This window comes from Mus caroli, unplaced genomic scaffold (genome assembly GCF_978045245.1).
Source record: "Mus caroli unplaced genomic scaffold, Mus_caroli_1 scaffold_20, whole genome shotgun sequence".
Lineage (NCBI taxonomy): Eukaryota > Metazoa > Chordata > Mammalia > Rodentia > Muridae > Mus > Mus caroli.
Genome location: NW_028227275.1, coordinates 8,107,595 through 8,123,187, shown reverse-complemented (window position 1 = coordinate 8,123,187; position 15,593 = coordinate 8,107,595). Strand labels below are relative to the sequence as shown.

Genomic DNA, 15,593 nt, shown 5'->3' with positions numbered 1-15,593 from the left:
ATTTTATTTACATTTCAAATGTTATCCCCTTTCCTAGTTTCCCCTCCGAAAATCCCTTATCCCCTCCTCCTTCCCCCTGCTCCCCAACCTACTCACTCCCATTCCTGGTCCTGGCATTCCCCTATACTGGGGCATAGAACCTTCACAGGACCAAGGGCCTCTCCTCCCATTGATGACTGACTAGGCCATCCTCTGCTACAAATATAGCTAGAGCCACAAGTCCCACCATGTGTTTTCTTTGATTGGTGCTTTAGTCCCAGGGAGCTCTGGGGGTACTGGTTAGTTCATATTGATGTTCCTCCTATGGGGCTTCAGTCCCCTTCAGCTCCCTGGGCATTTCTCTGGCTCCGTCATTGGGGACCTTGGAGGAGTCATATCTTCATGATTGGAGGGGGCCCTGCATGCAAGCTGGGCAGATGCTTTGGTAGGGGCAGGGAATCTTTAGAAGTGCTGGCCAGTTATGTCTGCCTCCAGGGTATTTCTGGTCGGCTAATGTTTTACCTTTTACTTGGATTTTATAGTGACAGAAGCAGGAATTCTGAAACTTTCAGAGGTGGAGAAAGGGAAGAAAGAGAAAGTCTGGAATCCCAAGCCTCTTCCTCTGTTTCTGACAGAGGCCTCAGATTAAGAAGGGACACGAGGCTGTGAGGCCCTGCAGTGCTAACTCACTGCTGGGGTCCAGCGCTCCCCAGGCTCCCACTTTGCAGTCCAGGGCTCTCTGCTTTATCTCAGGGAATCCCTTGCGGCAGTCCTGCGAAATTCATCTAAAACTGCACTTGGCCTTCTCAGAACAGGCTTTGTACAGGTGAGAGTCTTCGGGTGCTTGGGGTTGGCTTTTTTCTCTCTTTTGTTCATTCAGGAAATAGCACTTAGTGTTCTCTTCAGTTTTTAAATCTTTCATCAAATTGGAGTTGTTTTGTTTTTTAAAATCTGGAATATGTCATGAACTTTCTTGTTTTCTTAACAAAAAGCCATGCTGATCTTCTGTGTATTGTTTCAATTTAGTATGCTCACCACTGAACCAAGTGATGTATATGGTAAATGTTTCTGACATGTTTAGGAACATTATATTGAAAATTCAAACTGGATGATTTGGCTGCCTTGACTTTTTTTTTTTCAAGGAAGATATTTAAATGAGAAACACTTGCCCTTCTCAAAGCAAAGGAAAAGGTTTAGATCATTTGTTTGAGTAAAATAGATTATAGAACTTTGACCCCAATTTTCCATTATTTTCCACTAAGTGAGCTATTGCATAAAGCACAATAAAGAACGAAAGCTGTCGTGTTAGAAATGGTGGTGTTTTTAAAATATAGTTCTGTAGTTAGGCTTATTTATCAGAAATAATTTTAGTTATTAAAAATCTACTTTGAGACGTCTCAGACTGTGAAGGGCTTTCTCTGTAGGCACAATCACCGAAGTATAGACCCTGGCACCCATGTTTTCAGATAGGGTCTCACTCTGCAGCTCAGGGCCTCCTTCAGCTTCCTGGGTGTTAGGATACAGGCGTGAGCTGTCATGTCTGTCTAAAAGACAGCTGTTGACTTTAGACCTGATTTCCATTGCTGCTGGCATTTGGCAAGATATCTGTGAGCCTTTCCATCATCTTCAGATGGAGAACAGGGATAAAGAAAATGTCTCACCTTGCTTTAAAGGTGATGTGACATGACATTAAATAAAGTATGTCATAAGTATAGTATCAGTGCATAGTTGATCAATAAATACGTATTGACTGAATCTTTCCTGCTTGCTATACATAATTCCTAGTGAGAAAGAAGGAGGAGGCAGCAAGCATGAAGTGAGGGTAGGGTATTTACCAAGACTGGCCCATTCCTAAATTGATTGCATGTCAGTGATCAGACGAACAAAGTAAGCCTTGGGGATTATTGGGGTGTCTTTGTTTGATAGATACAGGCTCTCAGTGAGTAGCTTCGGCTGGCCTGGAGTTTACTACTATATGAACTTACAGAGCTTTGCCTGCCACTGTTTTTCGAGTGTTGGAATTAAAGGTGTGTATCACCACACCTGGCTTAATAATAGTCAGAACTATAAAAAGCAGGTTTAGAAAGAAATTATGTAAAATTGTTCATACTCTACCTTACATATAGTAAGAAACTGATTTTAACTTAATTTCAGTGCATTTATCCCATTAAGCAATAACATCTGTTTGTTTCTAAATTTGCTTCAAGTTTTGAAGACAAAAATATCAGTTTTCAAAACTCTTCTTTCTTTTTTTCTTAGCTAGGATACACGTGCATTGCATTCTGTTCCTTCAGAACGGTTCATAGAGAACTGTCCATGGCGTACACGATTGCTGTGATGGTTATAAGCTTGTGCAGTAATTAGGACAGAGGAAAACTCGAAAGCAAGAAAAGCAGCCACTTGACTTGAGGTAACCTTAATGTAGTGTTTTATTTTTATTCAACCTTTAAGGTCAGCTACACTCTGAGATAGAAGGTTGACTTTTATGACATTGGCTGTGTGGTGTGTTCTGAAGCTATGTGGGACGATGTTTCCAGCTACTTACATTTATGATTTGCTATGCGCTTTGGGAAATTTATTTAAAAATCCAGAATATTGAAATGTGGGCAAGTGTAGAGAATTCCAAATGGATGATTGTGGAATTAGCTGTGAACTCTTCAGAACTTTTCCCTCCCCAGCGTGTCGATAGACCTCATCTCTGGTATTGGCCATCAGTCGTGTTTGAAGATCCAATTGTTTGCCAACACCATCTGGTTATACTTTACACACTTGGAACACATTCTTGAAGGAAAGCAAGCCATATAGGCAGGGTTTTCTTTACTGATGCAAAGCTGTTTAAGGTTTGGTTGGATGTTAACAAACTTAGCTGAAGGCAGAACATCCAAATGTGTGGGGTGTCACTGAACTTCACAGATGAAGGTTTCCTATAGTTAATTGTCCTTCATTTTCTAAACATTATTTCAGTGAAGTTCCTTAAGGAGGTGGTCTTTCTAAAAATGTTCTTTTAGAATTGTAGAATATAGGGTAAACCTGACTGGAATGTGTTCCACTCATGAGCAATCAAAAATGCTGTTGATTGACATGATTGGTCAATATCCCTTCATCAGTTTCTAAGCTCCAGCAACTGTTGTCAATGCTGTGTGTGTGTGTGTGTGTGTGATGTTTGTGTGTGTTTATCATTGCTGACTGAATCAATTTTTGATATACTGATGTTTGATTGCAGTACTCAAGGTAATAGAGTCTTTTGGTACCATAAAGAGGGCTGTGAAATGATTATAAATTGCTAGAAGCTGGTCTAACCAAAACGTATTAAGTAGAAGAGAGAGCCCTTGGAGTAGGCACTTGCATGCTGCCAAATTACAGCACTCCATTGTCAAAATGCATCCAGTAGCCACATACATGTGACCGTTGCCACCTGAAATGTTATGTACACAGTAGATTTTAAAGACTAATTATAGAAAAAGGATATAAAATTCTCAGTTTTTAATATTGATTATACATAGATGTGAACTTTCAGTGTTTCATTAAACAAAATATATTAAAATTAGATTGTGGACTTGTAACCAGAGTCCTGGGGAAGGGAGTGCAGTGGTAGAGTCAGACAGACAGACAAACAGTCAGTCAGTTCCCAGGGTCTCATCAACCAGCCAGCCTAAGCAAAGCAGTAAGTTCTGGGTTCAGTGAGAGACTCTGCCTCACAGATAATTAAATAAGTAAGGCAGATAAGCCATTGAGGACAGACATCCTCGAGTCTGCCTCACCTGCACATTCATCACACATTGCACCCTGAACCTCATGTAAACTAAGCAATTTTTTTTTCTTTAAAAATGGGACTCTATAGAGCCGGTTGTGGTGGCGCACACCTTTAGTCCCAGCACTCAGGAGGCAGAGGCAGGCGGATTTCTGAGTTCGAGGCCAGCCTGGTCTACAAAGTGAGTTCCAGGACAGCCAGGGCTATACAGAGAAACCCTGTCTCAGAAAACAAAAAACAAAAAACAAACAAACAAAAAAATAGGACTCTATATTACAGATTAATTAGCCTTGAGCTTATGATGATACTCCAATCTCCCAAGTGTTGTAAGCACACATCACCTTCCACAGCAGGTCTTCTGTTGACTATTGATATGCCTACTAGAAAACGTGACATCATACTTCTGTCGAACAGTGCTACCATAAAGGAGAGGGTTCATGCTGTGCTCCTTACAGGCGGGAGCTGGCAGAAATCTGGGAAAGGCTTCCTCAGTTTCTCTAGCTTCAAGAACTTCAGCCGACATGCTTGGCTGGCTTGCGTAACAAGTGCTATTTCTGTTTTGGAGGGGTTTAACTTGCTGTTACTGCCTCTGTTCTGTAGTTTTCTCAAGGTAAGGTTAGAAACAGGAAGTGGTTGTTCCATTCTGATGGGTGTTTGCTGAGTCTTGTCCAGCCTTCTTGAAAACAGGTGACAAAGATAAATTTATAGCTACTGTCTTGGTTCATATTGCTGCAACAAACACTATCACCAAAAACCAAAACACATTATATTTTAATTTTCTCTGTGCTCTGGTATGAAGCACCGTGTAGTAGGTAAAGGAGCCCCTTGCCCAAAGTTCCTTGCCGCTTAGGATCCTTGTATTGCTTTCCTCCAGGCTACCTGCTACCCCACTGGGTACCTGGTGAGTACCTCAGACATTAATGAAGTTCTCTTTTTAAAAATTTAATTGAGGAAAATTATGTTACCATGTATAACATGTTTTAAAATAGTATTAGAGAGCAGATAAACTATTTACATGTGCCTTACCTATTTTACACACTTTTTAAAACAAAATTTATTTTATTTTATTTCTTGAGATGGGGTCTCACTGTATAACCCTGGCTGACCTGGAACTAACTCTGTAGACCAGGCTGGCCTTGAACTCACAGAGATTCACTTGCCTTGTCTCCCACCACCCAGCTATCGGCTTACTTTTTGTGGTGAGAACACTACAGTCGGATGTTTTCAAGAGAGACTTGAGGTTACTGGCAGCCTTTTGAGCAGTGTGGAACATCAGAAGCTTGGGAAAGAGTGGCCTTCTCAAGTTGAAACATCACCGAAAGCTCTTCAGACGCTTTCAGGAAAAGACACAGGAAGAGTCTCTTCTAAGTGCCAGGAATATCACATCTTAAGCTTCAGAGATCAACCATATAAGATTCATCCCATATACAACCACCAAACGCAGACACTATTGCATATGCCAGAAAGATTTTGCTGACAGAACCCTGATATAGCTGTCTCTTGTGAGGCTATGCCAGTGCCTGGCAAATACAGAAGTGGATGCTCACAGTCATCTATTGAATGGAACACAGGGTCCCCAATGAAGGAGCTAGAGAAAGTAACCAAAAAGGGGTCTGCAACCCTATAGGAGGAACAACAATATGAACTAACCAGTACCCCCAGAGCTCATGTCTCCAGCTGCATATGTAACAGAAGATGGCCTAGTCAGCCATCAATGGGAGGAGAGGCCCTTGGTCTTACAAGGTCATATGCCCCAGTACAGGGGAATGCCAGGGCTAGGAAGCGGGAGTGGGTGGGTTGGGGAGCAGGGGGGTGGGGCAGGAAGGGTATAGGGGACTTTGGGGATAGCATTTGAAATGTAAATGAAGAAAATATTTAATAAAAAAAAAGAAAGAAAAATGAGAAGCTACCTCAAAAAAAAAAGAAGAGAGAGAGAGAGAGAGAGAGAGAGAGAGAGAGAGAGAGGAAGCAAGCAAGCCAGCCAGAGAGAGAGAGAGAGAGAGAGAGAGAGAGAGAGAGAGAGAGAGAGAGAGAGGAAGCAAGCAAGCCAGCCAGCAAGCCAGCCTTCTTTACAGACAGTGTTGAAGTAAAACAAAGGGGTGGAATAAGTGTTCAGAGTGGATAAGCCTTGCATTAATCCTAGGCCATGTCTTAATGGCGATGTCCTTGACATTGCTGCACTGAGACTGAGCAAGTGGAAATGTCAGAGTGCTGGCATGTTAGCTGCTAAGTTAGACTGCCTGTGACTGATCTGCGCGCTGTGCAGGGCTGGATGCTGCCTTTGCTCCCAACTGCTGTTCTCACTCAGGTTCAAGTACCCGTTACTGACTTTGGAAAAACACAGGGAGGAAGAGAAATATTGAGAAGTAGCGCAGGGCTGGAGAGGGGCATGTTTAAAGAGCAGAGCATGGCCAGGACGAGTGCTGTGCATCTGTAGTGTCAGCGCTTGCCAGGTGAGGAAGGAGGATTGAGGAAATGTGGCCTACATGGGTTTCAAAGTGAGTTTGAAGAGAGGTGGGGTGGGGAGCACAGAGTGCAGGAAGTATGAAGTATAGAAGTGTATTTCCGACTAGGTGATGGGGATCCCGTTTTCCTAAGTCTCCCAGTATCCTACCTGGGTACCTGTAGGGAGTTGTAGGGTCTGAGCTGATCAGCTTCTGTAATTGTCTTGCCTAGTCTGCCTCGCCTTCATGACTGAGATCATGGCAGGTTTAAATGCCATGGCAGGTTTAAATGCGTGTTGTTCATGCTCGTATGCTACATATGTTGTTGTTTTTATATTGTTTATTATTTATCTGAAGTATCATCTACCTGAAATTTCATCAAGAGGAAAGGAATATGCACCATAGAGCATCCATGTTATGGTTAAGAGAAGTGAGGGCTAACTGAGCAGCCAAAGTAACTGGGACTAACGTGGCACTCATCCCTAGGCTTCAGAACGAGGCAGTGGCCTCCGTGTGGGTGGGGGAGGGGAGTGTGAACTCAGTGACTTTCCTAATTCAGTCACCCGTCCCTTTAACCCCTGTAAAATTGATTTGCTTTTGTAGGCCAATTATATAATGTTTGTGTGCATGGTGGTGTTCCAAGTGAAAAGCTCTGGTGAATGGCTAATTTGGAAGAAAAGATTGGGATTTATTCATAGTAATAAGCTTGGTTTGCATTTCTGGGTGACTCATGATCTTCAGCTTCTAACCAAGTTAGTGAAGGGTTGCTATAACTACCAGATGGCAGGCTTTCCTAATCCAGTGTTAGATGCCAACAGGCTAATAACAGAATGGATGTATGCAGAGTGCACAGACTGGAGTATTATTTAAACTGCTCATCTAGTTGAAACTGCACATTTAAAGGAGGTATAAATGCATTTGTGTATGATACAATTGTTTGGTTTTCAGGACAGTCTCGGAATGCATTTGTAGTGTGTATTTTATGTAAAATGCTTTGTGTCTAAGGGGTATTTTGCCAAGTGCGGTCTAAAATTTACTTGGGCTCCATCCAGCTGGCAGGTCAGATGTGCTCCGTTCCGGAGAATGGAGTCATAGTGGAAGCAGTGTTCGTGCAGTGCAATTGCTTTAAAATTAGTTGGTTTATAATTAAAAATTTTCAACTGCTATATTAAAACTACACAGCACAGACATGAAATATCTAGCAGAAATACTTCATGCTCATGTTGTATTCTTACTGTTAGAAGCTTTACAGAAAAACCCATGGAAACAAATTCATGAGCTGCCCTCGGTTGATTTTTAATGTCCACTTTGAGTTCCTAGGGTAATGGATGACTCTGTGAACAAGACCAGTGCTGAAGTGCCGACGGCGTAAGCCTAGTGCATAGGACAAGGAGCTGTGTTTCTGCGTAGGGAAAGTTGTAGTCGTGTTCTTTAAGGGAAGCAGGTAGTTAAGTACTGGATGCCACTTGGTACAGGTGAAACAGATCCCAGATGAGGGCTTCGCCGCTGTAGACTCGACCCCGTGAGGTGAGCTCTGCAGAGGGCGGGAGTGCACTGCCATGGTTCCATGTGATTCCCAGAGGACCATCTCCCACCGCTTGTTCTGTGTGTGCCTCCTTAGTGTAGAGGTTTCTCAGCAGAGTACTTCCAAGCATGGTGGGAAAACTGCTTTCTTGCACCTTCTTTGAAAGGTTCACAATGCACCTTAGCATAGCGCAGACTGAGATGTGTGCTCGTTCACGGGTGGTGTTTTCTTCAGTGACTACAGCACAAAAATCAACATCCCTCCACCCCCAAAACCAGTCTCCATAGTGGAGCTCTCATTTCTGGACATGTGTTGGAGAAACAGGCTGTTCAGCTTCCAGGTTTCCGGGTTTCAGGGGTTGTTTTTGTGATTACTCTTTTCCTTGAAAGTTCATACAGAAGATGTAGTTGTTAGTTACATCAGCATTTCTGAGGCCATTTTACATACAAATATTAAGTTATTTTCTGTGAAATGTAGATTCTACAGAGAATGCCTTGAACTACTATATATTGTGTATAATATATCCTCATTTGGATGTATTTCGATGCTTTTTATAAATAAAGTTTTCCTTTAGCTGAAGTATAACATTTACTTCTGATCATGTAATTTTCTTAACAAGCTACTTCACAAAATTATATATCATAGGATAAAAATATAACTATTTTAATTTTAATGATTACATGAAGGTATGGTAATGCTATTTAAACTAGACTGATTGTTTTTTGTTGGTTATTGTGTTTATTTGCATTTCAAGTGTTACCTCCCTTCCCAGTTTCCCCTCCACAAACCCCCTATTCTGACCCCTCCCCATGCTTCCCACACACCCACTCACTCCTGCCTCACTGCCCTAGCATTTCCCTACTTTGGGGCATCTAGCCTCCACAGAACCAAGGGCATCACCTCCCACTAATAACAGATAAGGCAGTCCTCTGCTACATAAGCAGCTGGAGCCATAGGTCCCTCCATAGGTGCTCCTTGGTTAGTGGTTTAGTCCCTAGCTCTGGGGGGCCTGGGGGGGGGCGTCTGATTGGTTGATACTGTTGTTCTTCCTAAAGGGTTGCGAACCTCTTCAACTCCTTCAGTCCTTCCCCTAACTCTTCCATTGGGGTCCCATGCTCAGTCCGATGGTTGACTGCAAGCATCCACATCTGTGTTGGTCAGGCTCTTGCAGAGCCTCTCAGAGGACAGCCATACCAGGCTCCTGTCAGCAAGCACTTGTTGGCATCCACAATACTGTCTGGGTTTGGTGACGGTATATGGGATGGATTCCTAGGTGGGGCAGTCTCTGGATGGCCCTTCCTTCAGGCTCTGCTCTAATCTTTGTCCTACATTTATTCCCTTTAGACAGGAAAAATTCTGTGTTAAGATTGTTGTATTTTGAATTGAAAGGAAAATTAAAGATTTCAGTGTTCCAAAATACTGCTTTATAATCAATTACATTGAGTGAGGGTTTGAAGTTCTTTCTAGACAATGGACTCTAAAGGATGTTCAAATTACATATACACACCAAAGCACATTATATAGAGTCTCTATCCTGAGTATGTATATACATCAAAGATTTTACGAATTTTGCTTTCCATGAATTCCTTAAGGGTGATATATGAAGGGTTTTTATTGTTGTTGTTGTTGGTCCGTTGGTTTTAACAGCTAAATTTGGATCCTGAATCATTTCAAGGTTGAAACTTGTGTCATTTTGTGAGTAATAGAAAATCCTAAGTATAGATAAGCTAAGGGTAAACCAGCGTATAAAGTAAGTAGGTTAAAAACATGCCTCTCTGTCTGTCAGCTGTTGAGATGTGTGGTTTATAACCAGCTTCCTACCAGAAAAGATTATCCACCACACCAAATACTGAGATGGTGTCTCATTTTCATTGTATTTAGAAAACTGTATGTGGCCTTGGCTTACATATGCTGAATAACTAAAACTGGTGTTTTAATGCAAGGCAGCATTAGGACTAAGCCCTCAGACACTGAGTAGAATGTGGAGGGCAGGAGCCTTTCTTCCTGAGATGTCAGGGCTTTCTATAGTTATGGTGGTGTCCCTTAGGTGATCAGTGTGTCCATCATTTCACTCTGCACCCTAAGGTGCTGCGTCTTCATTAAGGTGCCTCCCATCTGAATCTCCAACTCCACCCATCAGCAGTCCATGCTTTAAGGGAATTGTAGGCTATAAGGGAGTTAGCTTACACACACATGCACACACACATACACACACACACACACACACACACACACTCTCTCTCACAGGTCTCGAGAACTGTCTGGTACACACTCTCCACCCCCTTTAAAGCCAAATTATTTGTCTTTATGGATTCTGCCTATTCAAGTCTTGTCACATAATAAGTTTCTCACCCCCCACCCCCATGCTGGGAAATGACTTGTTTCTTTGTGCCAGAGCTTTTTAGTGTTCTTATTTTTGCTTTTGCTCCTGTGTTTTCGGGTCTTCCCCTCCCCCTCCTGCTTGTTGGCTTTCTTATGCTTTCTTTCTTATGCTTTCTTTCAGTAGTTTCATAGTTCCCGTCTCAGAATCGTTAATCCAGTTTTAGCTGGTTGTTTTAAGTTGGTAAAGCAGAGTCAGGTTTCATTCCGTCTGCTGTCCAGAGAGTCCTTAAGACGCAGCTTCTGTCTTTCCTGGAGCAATTGAAGGGATGCAGAGAGGATGAGATCCACGTGGTTTTCCTTTAATAGCCCAGTCTTGCACACGTCCATCATGTGCTGTCCTTGACGGTGACGTGTGAAAAGACTGTGAGTATAGAGAGTGGAACGCTGGGGCCACCATAGAACTTCCTGACTTCAAATATTGATGGTGTCAGTGATGGCTGATCTAACCACCATGAAGACATCCTCTGAGTGTGTCTGTGCAGTTGTGTCTAGAAGGATTGAGCTGAGGAGGGAATACCTTGCTGGTCAGCATCATCTTAGGGACATGGGCCTTAGACTAAGTAAAATAAGAAAGTGATCTAGCACCGTTTTGTCTTTCCTGTTCATGACTCTGGACATGAGTGACCGGTTGGCTCATGCTCTGTAGCCATGCCTTTCCCACACGACACACCTCCAGCTGAGCCCAGCTGAGCCCTTTCGCCGCCCTTCAGTCACTTTGTCAAGTATTTAGTCACAGAAATGAAGAGCATGATCAATATAGTGCCTTTAAGCAAGTCATTAGGGAAGTTCATTTTTTTTTCTACAGATTTCCACATTCTGTCATTTAAAAAAATAAAGCATGTTAGACATGTTTTTTGCATGGTTTTGCATGAGTGAGGTGGTAAAAATGTATAGAGTACTTAGTGGGAAATGTGAAGGGGTTTTCTTCCCAACCTAGTGAAGACAGATTGTGTAGCCTGTTCTTTTGTTTGTCTTAGAATGCATCTCCAGCTGACTTGGAGCTTGCTATGTAGACCAGGATAGCCTAGAAGTCACACAAATCTGTCTGCCTCAACTTCCTGAGTTATTGGGATTAAAGGGGTGCATCTCCACTTTCAGCTTGATGTTGTAAAGCTTGTCAAGATAAAAAGGTCATTTAGTATCTAATAAAAACAATGTATAGGTGGGGTACTTTCCCTACAACCATGAATGGCTTCCTTCCCATTCCTAGCTTCACTGATAGCTAAGCAAGGATGGGTTGCCCTCCTTTAACTTCAGTATTCTGATTTATAAAACGAATGTAGAGTAAAAATAATGTTTAGGTTTTTAATTTTTTTTAAAAAAGGTCATTTAGTGGTTAGTTTACTTGAAACATCAGTGAACAACTGGACAGTGTCAGGATCGCACAGCATCCATATAGTGGAATCTGCGACTTTATGTGTAATTGTACAGTACATTTTTATGATTACCACCTAGTGTAAGGACTACTTAATTCCATACTAACTATGCACTGTCCTATTACAATATAAATCAGATAGTAGATTTATAATAAAGATTATGTCACTGAAACATTTATATGCTGTGTTCTTTGGACTATATTCTATGTGAAGTGGGAAGGCATTGAAAGATTTATAGGAAGTGGAGTAATATGGTCAGGTTTGTGTTTTTATTATCTTACTTTGGCAGTGGTATTGAGAGTAGCTGGAGAGGTTTAATGGTCAAGGTAAAAAGATCACTATAGTCTTCCAGAGAGAAAGAATTAAGGCATGAAATAAGTCAGGAATGGGTAAGGGAAAAGTAGCTCAAGAGGAAAAATGGTAAAGTCAGGAGACCGTGGGAGGAGAAGGGGAGGAGAAAAGGAAAGGGGGAGGTCAAGTTAAAGAGGTTCTGGCCTGGAGAAAGAGGTCATGGGCAGTCATTCAGACTTGTCCTTCTCTCCCCCATCCTCATCCCCTTGCCTCCTTGTCTCCCCTCCCACCTCCAGTCAGTGGGCAGCAGTAAGAATTCAGTTGTTTAGCATAAAGGTCAAGATACTGGGGCAGGCATAGGAACTTAAAGCAGGCAGGCAGAAGTACAGACCTGTCAGACCTTGGCAGGAGAAGTGGTGGTGGCAGAGGTTATGCTGACAAATACGGCTGTCCAGGTGAGTGCAGAGTGACACAAAGGCTGGAACTCTGACACGTAACACTGAAGAAAATCATCTTAATGGCCACAGCGCAGACTACACCCATTTCATCTTCAGCCCTGACTGAGTTGCAGAAGTGAAGTCTGTCCCTAAGCCCGGTTTCTTGTCTGTGGCGTGGTGGTAGGGAGTGGAAGCCGGGGATTCTGAAGGCATCTTCTGCAGGCCTAATTTAATATTGGAAGTCACGATACATGGCGCATTCCCACAGATGCCCTCATTAACTGTGGGCCGTTCCCGCTGCTGTGCATCTGTATATAAGAATAGCAGCAAGTGAGTGTGTTGTTCTACCAAAGAACCGTGGAGCTGTTTTATGTACTTCAAAAAGCAGGTACTCACAAGTAAGTACTTGGTCAGCAGGGAGTTCCTGAGCCCTGATCCTGCCCATCTGCAAGGCCCGGACTAGTGACATCATAGTCAGGTGAGCGTTTAAAAGTCTTTGACAGTTGGACATGGTATTGCACGCCTTTGATCCCATCACTCCATAGGCAGGGACAAGTGGCATTTGAGGCCAGCCTGGTCTACAAAGCAAGTTCAGGACAGCCAGGGCTCTGTTCCACAGAGAAACCCTTCCAAGTTGTTTAACAGTTTTATGCATGTGTATAAAACTGCACACCATGAACCTCTCAGCCATCCCCTCCAGATAAAACCCATCCTCCCAAGTCTCCCTCCTTTTATGCCTTCCTTTTGTGTGTGTGACCCGCTGAGTCTGCTTAGAATTGTGGGCACAAGCTTGAGGAGGGGATTACTAGAACATAGACAGCTTATCAGTGCCTACACCAGGAAGAAAATGACACCTATTCCGCTAGCCACCATTAACTGCAAATTAATGCAGTCCTTTGGGGAAGGGTGGATCGAACTGGGCCCTGCCCCATTCATGATATTCAGTCTTGAGCATATTATCACACAGCGAGCTCCTGAGTGCAACAGCTGTCTCATGTCTGATGGAAGACATCTCCCGTCCTGTGGGTTTTTCATTCTTTCTGCTCCCTCTTCTATATTATTCTTGCAGTTGTCTCTTGTCAGGGCCCAGCACTCCATGGTCACTTACTCAGGGCATACCATCTTTCTGTGCCTAGGTTCTCCAGCTCACTCGTGACCACAGAGCCCCTTTGAGAACTGATGAAAGCTATGGACGCTCCCCAGAAACAATTAATTCATGGGTAATTTTCCTCCTCTCTTTGAAAGCTTTCAAGTTGAATTTCTGAAGTTTATCCATGGAATTTTGGGGTTCCTGTGGACCCTATATGAAGAGATTCCTAATTCCCACCAGTAGTTGCAAACCTTTACTCTCAGCACTTGGGAGGCTAAGATAGAAATATCATGAGTTCAGAGGTGCCCTGGCCTATATAGCAAGACCTTGTCTCAAAAAATTGAAAACATGGCACTGGAGAGATGAGGATCAGAACTCTGGCTGCTTTTCCAGATGATGAGGGCTTGATTTTCATCACCCATATGGTGGCTCACAACCACTTGTGACTCTAGTTTCAGGGCATCTAGTGCCTGCTTCTAGCCTCTGAAGGTAGCAGAAACACATGTAGAGCATTGTTATACATGTAAGCAAAAACACTCACACACATAAAATAATAATAAAATATTTTTTAAAAATTGAAAACAAAACCTTAAATATAGATAAATCTACTTCTTTTAAAACTTTACGATTTTATTTGTTGCAAAAGACGGTTTTGAAATAGACTTTGTGACTTGATTGTTATACATGTATAGTAAATATAAACCAGATGGCTGAGAGCATTAAGATCATAGCAGAAGAGGGAAGAATAACCCAGCAATTTACCGTAGTGATTCTTCTACAGTTTTTACATTTCAATAATTAAGATGATGGTCTTGATACACTTTCTGGTTTCTGCTTGCTTACAGTGCAGATCCATTCCCTTTTGTGATAGATGATAATGAAGTAGCTTTGCACTTTTCAGTGATTATTTTTGTATAGCATATGGTTATTACTATAGAATAGTCTATCTGGATCCTACAAGGTCATTTAGGTGTTAGGTTAATTTTATATCTGCATTTCTAGAAACACTCCAGTAGACTATAGTGCATATGCTCTCAGACCCTACTGTTTTTATGTATAAAGTTCAAATACTAAAATTGTTATTTTATTCTGTGGGCCTTGTCAGTGTCCCGTTGTTGTAAAAAGACACCATGACCATGGCAAATTTAATAAAAGAAAGATTTAATTGGGCTTGCTTATAGTTTAAGAGGTTTAGTCCATTGTTATTATTATCATAATAATGATCTATTATTATCATTATGACAAAGGAGCATGGTGGCAGGCAGGCATGGTGCTGGTCAAGTAGCTGAGAGTTCTGCATTTGGATCCTCAGGCAGTAGGAAGAGAGAGGCCACTGGGCTTGGCTTGGGCTTTTGAGACTTCAAATACCACCCCCAGTGACTCACTTTCCTTGGCAAAACCACACCTATCCGGAAAGGTTACACCTCCTAGTCCTTCCCAAGTGAGGCGACTCGTGATGACCGAGCAGCATTCAGCATATGAACCTATGGGAGCTGTTCTTATTCCAACCATAACTGTACTGAGATTATTGTTCTCTTCAATGTGCCTAAAGTAAGAGTGAGTGAAATGGCCCAGAACAGATGTTAAAATGAAGCTTTCATTCTAATGTGTCTGTTTTGGTGTTTGACTGCCACATACAGCAGTTTGTCCGTATTTATCAGAGTCAGTTAACACTCCTAACACCTGCTTCATCAATTACATTTATAGGAATTTGACTTACATTTTAGAAATATATGTAAACCACTGGCCAAGGTGTATGTACAAAGGTGTGTTATAGCCAAGTTGATAATGCTGTAATTAGCCATGCACTGTAAACGCTGACGAATGAGCTCGTTCTGCACAGACAGACTTCAGATAAAATGTCCACTTAAGTTGTAGACTGCACAGTGTACTACCTGGTTGGTTTGGGTTTTTATTTTTTCTTTCATTTTTGGGGGGTGGGGTAGGGTATTGTTTTAAAAAATGTGAATAAGAATTTCTGTTTGTATTTGCTATAAGAATACCAAATGATTAAAATTTGCTTTGGGGTGATGGTATATAAAAACTTGAATGACGTCAGGCTTGCCTGACACAGCGGCATTTAGATTTATATAAATTAGATAGTTTTATTTAAATGAGATACTCTGAAGAGCCCTGGCTGCTCTTTCAAAGAACCTGGGTTCATTTCCCAGCACCCACATGGTAACTTATGTCTGTCTGTAACTCCAGTTCAGGAGATCTGAACCTCCTTTTTTGGCTCTGGTTGAATCAGGCATGTATGTGGTACACAGACATACATCTAGGCAAAACACCCACACAAATAAAATAAAATAATATAA

General features: G+C 42.1%; 1 protein-coding gene and 1 non-coding gene across 7 annotated transcripts in view; one reads left to right on the top strand and one right to left on the bottom strand.

Moving 5' to 3' along the window:
* Nucleotides 1-15,593, top strand: part of Add3 (adducin 3) — a 103,572-nt gene that overhangs the window by 19,516 nt on the left and 68,463 nt on the right. Inside the window, exons 2-3 of one of the 6 annotated variants that reach the window (XM_021151224.3) lie at nt 522-805; nt 2,239-2,389. The exons of 3 other annotated variants lie outside the window; for them this stretch is intronic. The gene's annotated coding sequence lies outside the window, so the exon portion shown is untranslated. Of the gene's footprint in view, nt 1-521; nt 806-2,233; nt 2,390-13,386; nt 13,406-15,593 lie in introns of those variants that run through there. 2 more of the 6 variants (XM_029472367.2, XM_021151226.3) reach the window with 2 other exon arrangements.
* LOC115030035 (U6 spliceosomal RNA) lies at nt 925-1,031 on the bottom strand. The gene has a single exon (XR_003835627.1). It is a non-coding gene; the product is annotated as a U6 spliceosomal RNA (small nuclear RNA).